General features: G+C 41.8%; 1 long non-coding RNA gene across 3 annotated transcripts in view; it reads right to left on the bottom strand.

Moving 5' to 3' along the window:
• The window catches only part of LOC138843369 (uncharacterized), a 35,685-nt gene extending 30,883 nt beyond the window's left edge, over positions 1-4,802 (bottom strand). The window contains exons 1-2 of one of the 3 annotated variants that reach the window (XR_011378007.1): positions 4,755-4,802; positions 3,896-3,962 (exon numbers count right to left, since the gene is read on the bottom strand). This is a non-coding gene — a long non-coding RNA (uncharacterized lncRNA). Of the gene's footprint in view, positions 1-50; positions 540-3,895; positions 3,963-4,754 lie in introns of those variants that run through there. The other 2 variants (XR_011378006.1, XR_011378008.1) reach the window with 2 other exon arrangements.
• Between the last annotated feature and the right edge of the window lie 10,501 nt (positions 4,803-15,303).

Below are 15,303 nucleotides of genomic sequence, written 5' to 3'. Positions count from 1 at the left end.
ACACACACACAATAATCTTTATGTCAGGCAATACTGGGCCCACCACTCACCTGATAGAGATCCTGGGGGCATAAACACCCAGAGAGTCCCTCTGCTGCCAGATATAAGGGACCCTGGCTGACACCAATCACCAGTTCCACATCACTGAGACAACCGACAACAGGTTTCTCACTCTCAGTGTGCAACTGGCTACTCTTCCCAAAACTGTCCACTGGAAGGAATGTATCCTCTCAATAACCTATCAGGTGTTCAGGTTCTTAGGTGCCACAGGGGTGGCTGCAGCTGGGCCCCTCCCTGGAGAACATTCTCTTATTCTGTGTTCTGAGGTGACCATGGCAGCAGTGCATGTAGACATGAGGTCAGATGGCTAAGGGACAACTCAGTCCTGGTGCCAGTGGAGAGTGGGTGTTTAGGGACTTTATAGAGCCAGGGAAAGGTCTCATTCCCTGAAGGCTACATGAGATGACAGATTTTGGTCTCAGAGTGGAGTCGACAAGGGGTACTTCTAACTTCATGCAGGGCCTAAACTGTGTTTCTGAGATTTACCTACTCTGGCAAAGTCTGAATTCTTCAAATGAATTCATAGAGCAGAGGCTGATTCAATTGGAATGTCTTCCTATTACTGAAAAAAAAAAGGAATGAGAGCCCACATCTTCAAAGCATACTACATGGTATGGTTTCCTTGTAAACCTCAGTCCTGGAGCCCAGAGCAGCCCTGAGCACCAGGAAGTACTGCAGAGATGGGGCTTAGGGTGCCTCATCCCAGTGGAAGTTACCGAGGGACACCATCAAGGGCAATCTCCCTGCAGAAATTAGTGTCACCATGACTGGGGACATGGCAAGAAGCAGCCTTACATTTGTGGGTTTCAACTTTGACTCCCAAGGAGTCAGAAAGGAAGTCTCTGGAAAGGGCCATGGGAGAGGTTGGAAGATAGTCTTATAGCAGTTAGGAGTGAGCAGGAGCCCCTGCGAGGGGGAAAGTCACCTTGGAGTCTATGAGGAAAGCAGAAGATGCTGCCGAAGATGAGGTTTTTGGCACTTGAGTTAGTAGAAAGAAATCAGGGGGCTGGTGCCATGGCAGAGTGGGGAAAGCTACCGCCACTTCAGATCCAGCTCTCTGCTGTGGTCTGGGAAAGCAGTGGAAGATGGCCCAAGTCCTGGGGCCCCTATACCCACATGGGGGACCAGGAAGAAGCTCCTGGTTTTGGATCAGCACAGCTCCAGCCATTGTGGCCAACTGGAGAATGAACCAGTGGATGGAAGATCTCTCTCTCTCTCTCTGACTCTCCTTCTCTCTGTGTGTAACTCTGACTTTCAAGTAAATAAATAAATAAATCTTTTTTAAAAAAAGAAAGAAATCAGAAAAGAGACCAAGGAAAATGGTAGCATGTATCAAAGTAACCATACAGATGGCTTTTGGTCACCTTCTCATTACAAGGTCAGCTGCTATATGGGTGGGGAAGGCTGTGTTTAAAGCCTGAATGGGTACTATTAATATATCGGACATCCTGTAGTGAGTTCATGTTTTTGAAAGGTCCAAAATCTATCTGGTTTCTTCACTGGATCTGTCACTGACAAATGATAGTGCCGGGTGGTGTTGGTTTTGCACTTGTATCTCACTTTCCTGATCATATCTATAAAGTACATTTCCCACTGTGTGTAGGCCAGCAATGGTACTGAAGCCATAACCCATTCACCAAGTCCTAAGAGACGCATGGGATGGAAACAAAGGCCCTCACAAGTGGCCACTCCCTTTCATAACTAAATTGCCTGTGCTTCATTCTGAAATGGTGTGGGCCATGCATGTGCTCTGCCATCCACCTTCATCTGAAGATGTGGGGTGGAGGTTACATGCAGCATTCAGAAACTAAATATTTCATGTAATTATAAGAAGTATCCAAGTTTCACTTTCATCATTGACCTCAGTGATTTTATTTTTGAAATTTCACAAAGCAAGTGACCCAGAATCTAAGAGATTCCTTCAGAATGAACCCTAATTCTATCTTATAGTGCATTAGTCTTTTACTCAAAATGAAATCCACATGAACTACACTGGAACAAAGACAGACACTATGAACAATGAGAGGTCACAGGACAAGATATTCTCTCTGTGGGATATACTGAAGTGCCATTGGATGAGTTTCATCACAACTCTCACCTGGGGACACACCAGGGCTCCTCCTTCAATCACCTGGAGTCTCCTCTATGAGTGTTAAGGTCCCTAGCTCCTGTTGGCAGGTGCACTACACGTGCTCTGCCACTTCTGACAGGGAGTGAACACACAGGGCAAACCCCAAGCGCTGTGGCAGATTCTCAAACATACAGGTCCCTGTAGGGCACCTGCATGTAGAGCACAATCTCAGAATCCCATCAACTCAGGATGCTAAGTTCAAGTGAAATTTCTCTCCAGCAGAAGCACCTGTGGTGACACTGCAGCCCTGGAAGACTGGCTCTGCCAATAAATGCAGTGGAAAACCAGTAGCCTGAGTCCCCAGCCTAGATCTTCTGCCTAAACTTTCTCTTTCTCTCTTAGAGTCATTATGCAATCAGGAAATATCAGCTGACTTGAAAGGGAAATGGGAGTCCTGGAGAACTGCACAGCCCCCTCCTCACCCTCCTAAGGCTGCTCATTCTCACTGCACTGCCCATGGCCACCAGGCACTCTCCCACCAGTCTTGATGTGTAGCCCTAGGGCCTCCTTCAAAGGTGCGCTCCAGACACATCCTGGGCAACCACGGTCTGACTTTGCCTCTGCTGAACTTCCCCTTTGAAGCCAGACTCAATTCTTCCAAAGCACTTCAGTCCTAAACAATACTTTTAAACTGATTTCCATTTCCCTTTGTATCAGTTCTACTTCTATCTTGTATCCACCTCTGTAAATCATCAGAACGCTTAAAACTTTCCCTTGGAAAGAGGGGAGGGATTGCAGCTAAGCAACTAAGAGTCTCAGGGTAAAGAGAGCATTGCTTCTGCTAGCCAGTCTGTGCAGTCATAAGGTAGCCATTGACCGAGGTCACCAGAGACTGTGAAGGCCAGAGCAGCAGTGCCTGTGACCAAAGATGCACAGTGTGCATGCACTTGGCCATAGATAAAGCATGATAGATCTCTTAATCCAGGCAAAGTTCTGAAACCTCTACCAGCAACCAAGACCATGACCAGAGGCTTCCCTGTTATATGGATTTTGCCCTGCTCTGCTAAGTATGTTTTTTTCATTTTCCACAAGACTATCAGTGTTTAACATTATTTCTTAATTTTATTTATTAAAAATGGAGACAGAAAAAGTGAGAGAGAGACTGAGGTCTTCCATTTGCTGTTTCACTCCCAAAATACCCATGGCAGCTAAGGCTGGGCCACAGAAACCTTGGAGTTCAGAACTCAATCCAGGTCTCCCACAACTATTTCACCCATCACCTGCTGAACCCCAAGGTGCATATGATCAGAGGCCTGGAATCAGAAATAGAGCTGTACTCAAACCCAGGCACTTTAAAATGGGATATGAACTTCTTATCCAATGTACCAGATACCCACTCTCTGTCTTTATCTTTAAATATGTTGGAGCTACCAATGTCTCTGAAGCTGTAAGCATCACCACAGCTCTATATAATGAGGTGTATAGTATCAGGTATGCACGATACTTCATACCATATAAGATGTCCAGGAATCAGACACTGAGAATTCAAGGGTTGACTATTTGGCTGTTGTGAATTATATCAGTCATCAGTGGAAGTAGCCTTTTTCAATTCCACTCACAGCCATGAAAGGCTTCCAACTGACTGGCAGACTGGTCCCCCTGGTCAACAGGATCAGCTACACATCAATTCTCTTCGATGAAAATGAGACACCCCAAGAAGTTATCTTAAAAAGCTCATATTATTGAAAAGCTTGTTTCACTTACATCCAGGATGCCAGATGAATTGCTGTCCATTGGTAGTCACAGTTTCAGGTCCTGACTTCCTAATTACCTAAGGAGATGGGGAGCACTGAGTATCCTATGCATGCATCACGGCCAATGGAGACCAAAAGAAGCAAAGACACTGTTAGTGTGCCAGTGCCTCCTGATGTGCTTTATACCTGAAGAGAACAAGTGGAATTTAAATGTTACCAAATGCCATTTACTGAACCACACAAAAATAGTCACAGGTCTAGCAAAATATGTACAAAAGTTATCTCCAAAAAGCTACAAAATACAAGGTAGTATTTATGATCTGTAAACTGAGTATGAAAACATCTCTGCTTTTCTTCTCAACCTGATCTGTAGGGCATCCCCATATTTCTCCAGAACTGTTTCATAGATACTGACAAACTTACATACACCTAGATTTCCAGACCTTCTTGGGGTACGACAGACCAGTGTTACTGGATCAGAGGTCAAGGGTTGGGCCTTTCCAAATGGATGCATGAGGTGTGACTAACGTAAGATTTTGCACTGTTGGATTGAGGTATGTCCTAACTACTGGAGGAAGCTGTGGACACAAACTACCCATGCACAAGGCCAAGAACTAGTTTTATATCTGTGACTGCAGCCAGGCAAGGGTCCCTGTCAGCCAGAAGTCCCTACATCTTCAGTACGGCCATGGTTCACCAGTGGGAGGTTAAAGCTTATATTATGTCCACAGCAAAAATGACAATCTTGGACAAATACTTACCTATATCCACACAAGGAAATGTAAGAAAATGAGTGAATCTCTAAAGACATATATTTAACTACATAAATACTCAGATATGTCTATAAAATATAAATAAATTTCTTTTACCTATATAGCTGTAATTTTGCATCTGGGAGGCTTCAACATCCTAAGAGGGAAGAAATGTTACTGTCATTATTTCCAGAAATGTCTACTTACACACAACATGTATCAATATGTTTACTTACATATACAAAGACATATCAAAAATAATACAAATAGAAATAAACCTATGACTCCCAAATACAGAAGTTCATAAGCACAAAGTATACAGATACAAATGAATTAATAATGTACACAATAAAGAGACACTTTAATCACTGTCTACTGGGCCTTCCCATATCCTAATGGCAAGCATGGGTCATAAGCACCAAGGCTTCCTTTGCCTCCAGGTCCAGGGTCGATTGGCCCAATCACCAAGGCCATATATGAACCAGCTCTGACAATAGAGACCTCTCTTTCAATTAGCAGCTGGCCATTCTCTCCAGAAATAGCCAACAGAGGAAAAATCTATGCTTTGAATAACCCCCTGGGCAGCGCTGGCACTGTGGTATAGCGGGTTAAGCCACAACCTGAAGTGTTGATTACTCATATGGGCACCAATTCCAGTCTGGGCTGCTCCAATTCCAATCCAGGTCCCTGCTGATAGCCTGGGAAAGCAGTAGAAAACAGCCCAAGTCCTCAGGCCTCTGCACCCATGTGGGAGGCCTGGAAGAAGCTCCTGGCTCATAGCATCAAATCAGCCCAACTCCACCCATTGCAGCCAACTGGGGAGTGAACCAGGGGATGGGAGACCTCTCTCTCTCTGCTTCTGACTCTCTGTAACTCTACCTTTCAAATGATTTTTTAAAATCTTAAAAAATAAACTGGAAATGCCAGTATGAAAAAACAGTATGGAGTTTCCTCAGAAATCTGAATACTGACCTGTTATATGATCCACGCATCCCACTCCTGGGAATTTATCCAAGGGAAATAATATCAGAATATTAGAGAGTTATCTGTACCCCCATGTTTATTACAGCTCAATCACAATAGCTAAGACATGGAGTCAACCCAAATACCCATCAACTGAAGACTGGATAAAGAAATTATAGGATCTGTACACCATGGAATACTACACAGCAGTGAAAAATCCAGTCATTTACAACAAAATGGATGAAACTAGAAAATATCATGCTAAATGAAATAAGCCAGTCCCAAAGGGACAATTACCATATGTTCTCCACGATCTGTGATAACTAATAGAGCACCTAAATGGCAATCTATAGAACTGAAATTGACATTTTGAGAAGCAATGTCTTTGAACAGCCATTGTCTTCTTGACAACTGAGGAAGTTTTTCTTCTCTTTCATACTTAATATACTTCTCTTTCATTTCTTAATATAAAGTTAATCATATGTGTATAAAGTTAATTGAAAATAAACCTTAGTAAAAAAATAAGAGTGGGAATAAGAGAGGAAGGAGGAAGGGGGGTGGAAGTGTGGGTGGGAGGGTGAGCACAGGAAGAATCACCATGTTTCTGAAGTAATTATAAAATGTATGAAGTTTTAACTGTAAAGTTGTATAGTTATACAAACATTCCTACGGACTTACTTCTGAGGGTACAGTCAAAAAACTTGCGAGAGGACACCAAATCTCCTTAAACAGAGTGGTAAAAAAGCAATTTAAGTGTTAAAGTGATCATAGGGATAGCAATAAGCGTTAAACAGATTATATAGCTAGGATTAAGTGTTAAAGTGATTATATAAATAGGATTAAGAGTTTTGTAATAATAATAGATAGAATTAAAAAGGCATGAATGACCCAACATAGGAAGCCATCTACACAGTAGACTCATAGAATGACAATCACTTAAAGTAGCACTCTGGAAGATGGCGGAATAGTGAGGGCGCGCACCGATAGTCCGGGAAAATTTAGTTTAATAAAAGGGGAGTTACGGTAGCCGCAGAAAATAGAACCAAAAAAAAAATTGCAGGGGAAACCCTTCTGGATGGAGCAGCCATGAATCGGAGGACCTACTGGGAGAACAAGGTCGCCCACCGCGCGGAAGCCAAGTCGCGGGACCGAGCCGCAGAAGCCCCAGGGTCTGCGCGCCAGTGCTCCAAGGGGAGTGCATGCCACACAGACAACAGCGGGGAGACTTGGGACGCTCAGGGCTCCGAGTCCACACATCGGCGCTGGAAGGGGAGGTGAGCTCAATAACCCGAGACATTGGTGGGGAAACGGGGGTCAGAATCTAGAGGGGGGCCGGAAAGTGCAGCAAACTCACTACCAGAAAGAAGGAAAAAAAAAAGCTTCGGGGTTTCTCTTCCCCCTAACCTTGCAAAGGTTACAAGGCTGCAAGGCTTGAAGAATTCCCAAGAGACAAAGAGCAGGCCTCCTCTCTGGATTTACATATCAATGGGGGAGAGTTAAGGAACTGAGTCACTACAATTCAGTAGCCTAGGCAACCCAGTGGGAGTCCAGAGGAGCCAAAGATTGGAAGCTAAATACCATCAATTCTGCACAGCCCTGCCCTGCGGTGTTACTTACCCCCTGAATAAATAAAATAAATAAATAAATAAAAAGAGAGAGATTTACCACGCATAACCTGAGGGTGTCACCTTTGCACACCCTTAACCAGGAAGAACCAGGCAGAGCTCTCAGGCCGCACCCATCTCAAGCCTCCAAGGCTCCTCCAACAGCAGGCAGTCCACTTAACACGGACACAGTATAAAAAAAAAAAAGAAAAAAAAACGCACAGTGACGCAAGAAGAATTAACTATGCCGAGTAACAAACACAGAAATAGAGGGAGTAAGATCAACGATGACACTATGATGCCTCCAAAGAAGCAAAACACCCCAAGCCAAGAGTATGAAGATGATGAGATAGAAGAAATGCAAGATACGGATTTCAAAAAATTTATGATAAGAACATTTAGAAGTTTTCAAAAGCAAATCCTTGAACTACAGAAATCCTTAATGGACAAGATTGAAAATCTCTCTCATGAAAATGAAATTTTAAGGAAGAGTCAAAATGAAACTCAGAAACTAGTAGAACAGGAAAGTGTAATAGTCAAGAGAAATCAAAATGAAATGAAGAGCTCAATAGATCAAATGACAAACACATTAGAAAGCCTTAAAAACAGAATGGGTGAAGCAGAAGAGAGAATATCGGACTTAGAAGATAGAGCACAGGAAAACATACAGTCAAACCAAAGAAAAGAAGAGGAAATTAGAAACCTAAAAAATATTGTTGGGAATCTACAGGATACTATTAAAAAAACCAACATTCGAGTTCTAGGAGTTCCTGAAGGCATGGAGAGAGAGAAAGGATTGGAAGGCCTTTTTAGTGAGATACTAGCAGAGAACTTTCCAGGTTTGGAGAAGGACAGAGATATCCTAGTACAGGAAGCTCATAGAACCCCCAATAAACATGACCAAAAGAGATCCTCAACACGACACATGGTAATTAAACTTACCACAGTGAAACATAAAGAAAAGATCCTAAAATGTGCAAGAGAGAAACGTCAAATTACTCTCAGAGGATCTCCAATCAGACTCACAGCAGACTTCTCATCAGAAACCCTACAAGCTAGGAGGGAATGGCGAGACATAGCACAGGTGCTAAGAGAGAAAAATTGCCAGCCCAGAATATTATATCCTGCCAAGCTCTCATTTGTGAATGAAGGTGAAATAAAGACCTTTCGTAGCAAACAGAAATTGAAAGACTTTGTGGCCACTCGTCCGGCCCTGCAAAAGATACTTAAAGATGTGCTACACTCAGAAACACAGAAACACGGCCATCAATATGAAAGAAGGGAAAGGAAGAACACCTACCAGTAAAAGAGCATGGGAAGCTCAAAGCATATACTAGAAAATATTTCTGGGAAAATGGCAGGGCAAAGTCACTACGTATCAATTGTCACATTGAACATTAATGGTCTGAATTCTTCAGTTAAAAGACACCGTTTGGCTGACTGGCTCACAGAACACAACCCAACTATTTGTTGCCTACAAGAAACACATCTCTCTAACAAAGAGGCATGCAGACTGAAAGTGAAAGGTTGGAAAAAGATATTCCATGCCAACAGAAACCAAAAAAAAGCAGGTGTAGCCATATTAATATCAGACAAAATAAACTTTAATACAAAAACTGTTAAGAGAGACAAAGAGGGACACTATATAATGATTAAGGGTTCAATTCAACAGGAAGATGTAACTATTATAAATGTATATGCACCTAATTACAGGGCACCGGTCTATTTAAAAGATATGTTAAGGGACTTAAAGGGAGATTTAGATTCCAATACAATAGTACTGGGGGACTTCAATACTCCACTCTCAGAAATAGACAGATCATCCGGACAGAAGATCAACAAGGAAACAGCAGATTTAATTGACACTATTGCCCAAATGGATCTAACAGATATCTACAAACTTTCAACCCTACATCTACAGACTTCACATTCTTCTCAGCAGCGCATGGAACCTTCTCTAGGATTGATCACATACTAGGCCATAAAGCAAGTCTCAGCAAATTTAAAAGAATTAGAATCATACCATGCAGCTTCTCAGACCACAGCGGGATGAAGCTGGAAATTAGCAACTCAGGAAACCCCAGAAAGTATGCAAACACATGGAGACTGAACAACATGCTCCTGAATGAACACTGGGTCATTCAAGAAATCAAAAGAGAAATCAAAAACTTTCTGGAAGTAAATGAAGACAACAACACAACATATCAAAACTTATGGGATACAGCAAAAGCAGTATTGAGAGGCAAATTTATAGCAATAGGTGCCTATATCAAGAAATTGGAAAGGTACCAAATAAATGAGCTTTCAGCGCACCTCAAGGACCTAGAAAAACTGCAGCAAACCAAACCCAAATCTAGTAGGAGAAGAGAAATAATTAAAACCAGAGAAGAAATTAACAGGATTGAATCCAAAAAAAACATTACAAAAAATCAGCCAAGCGAGGAGCTGGTTTTTTGAAAAAATAAACAAAATTGACACCCCATTGGCCCAACTAACTAAACAAAGAAGAGAAAAGACCCAAATCAATAAAATCAGAGATGAAAAAGGAAACGTAACAACAGACACCACAGAAATAAAAAGAATCATCAGAAATTACTACAAGGACCTGTATGCCAGCAAACAGGAAAACCTATCAGAAATGGATAGATTCCTGGACACATGCAATCTACCAAAATTGAACCATGAAGACATTGAAAACCTAAATAGACCCATAACTGAAACAGAAATTGAAACAGTAATAAAGGCCCTCCCAACAAAGAAAAGCCCAGGACCAGATGGATTCACTGCTGAATTCTACCAGACATTTAAAGAAGAACTAATCCCATTTCTTCTCAAACTATTCAGAACAATCGAAGAAGAGGGAATCCTCCCAAATTCTTTCTATGAAGCCAGCATCACCTTAATCCCTAAGCCAGAGAAAGATGCAGCACTGAAAGAAAATTACAGACCAATATCCCTGATGAACATAGATGCAAAAATCCTCAATAAAATTCTGGCCAACAGAATACAACAACACATCAGGAAAATCATCCACCCAGACCAAGTGGGATTCATCCCTGGTATGCAGGGATGGTTCAACATTCGCAAATCAATCAATGTGATTCACCACATTAACAGACTGCAGAAGAAAAACCATATGATTATCTCAATTGATGCAGAGAAAGCATTTGATAAAATTCAACACCCTTTCATGATGAAAACTCTAAGCAAATTGGGTATAGAAGGAACATTCCTCAATACAATCAAAGCAATTTATAAAAAACCCACAGCCAGCATCCTATTGAATGGGGAAAAGTTGGAAGCATTTCCACTGAAATCTGGCACCAGGCAGGGATGCCCACTCTCACCACTGCTATTTAACATAGTTCTGGAAGTTTTAGCCAGAGCCATCAGACAAGAAAAAGAAATCAAAGGAATACAAATCAAGAAGGAAGAAGTCAAACTATCCCTCTTTGCAGACGATATGATTCTGTACTTAGAGGATCCAAAGAACTCTACTAAGAGACTATTGGAACTCATAGAGGAGTTTGGCAAAGTGGCAGGATATAAAATCAATGCACAAAAATCAACAGCCTTTGTATACACAAGCAATGCCACAGCTGAGAAAGAACTGCTAAGATCAATCCCATTCACAATAGCTGCAAAAACAATCAAATACCTTGGAATAAACTTAACCAAGGACGTTAAAGATCTCTACGATGAAAATTACAAAACCTTAAAGAAAGAAATAGAAGAGGATACCAAAAAATGGAAAAATCTTCCATGCTCATGGATTGGAAGAATCAACATCATCAAAATGTCCATTCTCCCAAAAGCAATTTATAGATTCAATGCAATCCCAATCAAGATACCAAAGACATTCTTCGCAGATCTAGAAAAAATGATGCTGAAATTCATATGGAGGCACAAGAGACCTCGAATAGCTAAAGCAATCTTGTACAACAAAAACAAAGCCGGAGGCATCACAATACCAGACTTCAGGACATACTACAGGGCAGTTGTAATCAAAACAGCATGGTACTGGTACAGAAACAGATGGATAGACCAATGGAACAGAATTGAAACACCAGAAATCAACCCAAACATCTACAGCCAACTTATATTTGATCAAGGATCTAAAACTAATTCCTGGAGCAAGGACAGTCTATTCAATAAATGGTGCTGGGAAAACTGGATTTCCACGTGCAGAAGCATGAAGCAAGACCCCTACCTTACACCTTACACAAAAATCCACTCAACGTGGATTCAAGACCTAAATCTACGTCCTGACACCATTAAGTTATTAGAGAACATTGGAGAAACCCTTCAAGATATTGGCACAGGCAAAGAATTTCTGGAAAAGACCTGGGAGGCACAGACAGTCAAAGCCAAAATCAACTATTGGGATTGCATCAAATTGAGAAGTTTCTGTACTGCAAAAGAAACAGTCAGGAGAGTGAAGAGACAACCGACAGAATGGGAAAAAATATTTGCAAACTATGCAACAGATAAAGGGTTAATAACCAGAATCTACAAAGAGATCAAGAAACTCCACAAAAACAAAACCAACAACCCACTTAAGAGATGGGCCAAGGACTTCAATAGACATTTTTCAAAAGAGGAAATCCAAATGGCCAACAGGCACATGAAAAAATGTTCAAGGTCACTAGCAATCAGGGAAATGCAAATCAAAAGCACAATGAGGTTTCACCTCACCCCGGTTAGAATGGCTCACATACAGAAATCTACCAACAACAGATGCTGGCGAGGATGTGGGGAAAAAGGGACACTAACCCACTGTTGGTGGGAATGCAAACTGGTTAAGCCACTATGGAAATCAGTCTGGAGATTCCTCAGAAACCTGAATATAACCCTACCGTTCGACCCAGCCATCCCACTCCTTGGAATTTACCCAAAGGAATTTAAATTGATAAAGAAAAAAGCGGTCTGCACCCTAATGTTTATTGCAGCACAATTCACAATAGCCAAGACCTGGAACCAACCTAAATGCCCATCAATGGTAGACTGGATAAAGAAATTATGGGATATGTATTCTTTAGAATACTATACCGCAGTAAGAAACAACGAAATCCAGTCATTTGCAACAAAATGGAGGAATCTGGAACACATCATGCTGAGTGAAGTAAGCCAGTCCCAAAGGGACAAATACCATATGTTCTCCCTGATCGGTGACAACTGACTGAACACCAAAAAGGAAACCTCCTGAAGTGAAAGGGACACTATGAGAAATGGTGACTTGATCAGCATAGCCCTGACTGCTAATGGACAACTTAATACATTATCCCTCATAGTATTTTTTTTTGTCTGTTCTACTTAATATGACTGGTTTAATTCTGTAATTATCACACAGTTATTCTTAAGTGTTGAAAATTAACTGAAATGTGATCCCTGTTAAACATAAAAGTGGGAATAAGAGAGGGAAGAGATGTATAATTTGGGGCATGCTCGGGCTGACTTGCCCCAATTGGTAGAGTTGGAAACATACTAGGGGATTCCAATTCAATCCCATCAAGGTGGCATGTGCCAATGCCATCTCACTATTCCAAGTGATCAATTTCAGTTCACAATTGATCATAATGAAAGGACTAAGAGTCAAAGGGAGCACATAAACAAGTCTAGTATCTGCTAACACTAACCGATAGAATAAATAAAGGGGAGAGTGATCCAACATGGGAAGTGAGATACTCAGCAGACTCATAGAATGGCAGATGTCCTAAATAGCACTCTGGCCTCAGAATCAGCCCTAAAGGCACTCGGATCTGGCTGAAAAGCCCATGAGAGTATTTCAGGCATGGAAAGCCAAGACACTCTGGCAAAAAGATCTCTGTGAGTGAGATCCCAGTGGAAAGAACAGGTCTTCAAAGAGGGAGGTGCCTTTCTCTGAAGGGAGGAGAGAACCTCCACTTTGACTATGACCTTGTCTAAACAAGATAAGAGTCGGAGAACTCAAGGGGCTTCCATAGCCTTGGAAACTCATGACTGGTGCATAGGGAGATTACTGATGCCATAAACAGGAGTGTCAATTTGTAAAGTCAACAACAGGAGTCACTGTGCACTTACTCCTCATGTAGGATCTCTGTCCTTAATGTGCTGTACACTGAGGCTTAATGCTATAACGAGTACTCAAACAGGATATTTCACTTTGTGTTTCTATGGGGGTACAAACTGTTGAAATCTTTACTTAATGTACACTAAACTGATCTTCTGTTAAAAAAAAAAAAAAGAAAAGAAACTATCAATTCCCAACTTGACTCTCACTGGGATTAAACATGACAATAGGTCTGATCTGATTTCATCATCATTTAAAAAGAAATCATCTATTATTTTTCACTTTATGTTTCTGTGTGGGAACAAACTGTTGAAATCCTTACTTAAGGTATACTAAGCTGATCTTCTGTATACTAAGATAATCGAAAATGAATCTTGATGTGAATGGAAGGGGAGAGGGAGTGGGAAAGGGGAGGGTGGTGGGTGGGAGGGACGGTATGGGGGGGAAAGCCATTGTAACCCATGAGACGTACTTTGGAAATTTATATTCATTAAATAAAAGATAAAAAAAAAATGACAATGACCTTTCTCACTTCAGAGAGATGTCGAAAGGGTAAATATGTTGTCAGTATGTAAAACGCTTTTCAAGTTCATTAGAGAGGGCCACTACAGGTTTTAATTTATTCATCATGAGCTACTTGTGAAAACACAACCATTGCACCTTTAATCAAGTCATTTTTATGGAAATTCAAGTAATTCAAATAGAAGATAGTGGCTTTGTGGCCACAGGGAAACCCACCTGGTCCGACCTCAGTCCTGGACTCACTGGGGCTCAACTTGTAGGCAATCACAAACTTAAGACCTCACTTTAGGCTGCGTGGTGAGGGCCTGGGAATGCTGACTGCCTGCACTGAACTGAATTGGGCAGAGTTGAAACTCGGGCATCTTTCTCTGTCTACTGAAAGCCCTCATTCTGCACTAAATTCCAGGACAACAGGTGTCAGGAAGATGAAAAGCAATGGATTTAAAGGTATGGTAGATAGTTTACACTCTCCACAGAAGTTCTGACCCTATTCCAACCACATTTCTCAGGTCCATATTGTAAACAGACAAATAGCTCTAATCAGTAAATGCAAATCAAGAGTTCCTCAGTCAAGTGGGAGATGGGATGGTTTGTGGGTGGAAGCTGGTTATGGGGGGAAAAACAGCTATAATCCAAAAGTTGTACTTTCAAAATTTATATTTATTAAATAAAAGTTTTCTAAAAACAAAAACAAAAAAAAAAAAAAACAAAAAAAAAAAAGACTTATTCTATGCATCTGCTCTCCCACAGTATGTCGCTGGGAGAGGAGGAGTAAGCTTCTACACAGCTGCCTCCAGTTCAACCAATAAACAGCAGGACCTGCTCCTGATTGGAGGAGAGCAGCGTACTCGGCATGTGGGTAGCAGAGTTGGGATTGGCGGAAGAGGACTATAAAGGAGGAGAGAGACAACATGCACCAGGAACATCTATCTGAAGGAACACCTGAGCAGCCCCCGAGAGAGCCGGCCGGCAGTCTGCCGCTCCCCCGCGGAAGTGGGGGAAGTGGCAGGGGGCCTGCCCCTCCACGGAGGTGGAAGGGTCGGTAGCCAACCCGGGAAGAACCAGCAGCAAACCCGGGGAGGGCTGAGCAGATGAAAGAACAGCGCAGAGTCCTGTGTCGTTCCTCCACTAAGACGGGGAGCGACATGTGGTAACTTTGCCCTGCCATTTGCCAAAGGTAAGTTCTAATATATGCTTTGAATTCCCTGTGATCTTTTGCTGTGAGGTTTCCTTCCTTTACCTTCTTTCATATTGATGACCATGTTTCTGTGTTTCTGTGTGCAACACATCTTTAAGCATCTTTTGCAGGGCTGGACGAGTGCTGACAAATTCTTCAAATTTCTGTTTGCTATGAAAAGTTTTTATTTCACCTTCATTCACAAATGATAGCTTTGCAGGATATAAAATTCTGGGCTGGCAGTTGTTCTCTCTTAGTACCTGGGCTATATCTCGCCATTCCCTCCTAGCTTGTAGGGTTTCAGATGAGAAGTCAGCTGTGAGTCTGATTGGAGATCCTCTGAGAGTAATC

The sequence above is a fragment of the Oryctolagus cuniculus genome, chromosome 8, assembly GCF_964237555.1.
Source record: "Oryctolagus cuniculus chromosome 8, mOryCun1.1, whole genome shotgun sequence".
NCBI classification, from domain to species: Eukaryota; Metazoa; Chordata; class Mammalia; order Lagomorpha; family Leporidae; genus Oryctolagus; species Oryctolagus cuniculus.
This window is presented reverse-complemented; position numbering and strand designations above follow the sequence as displayed.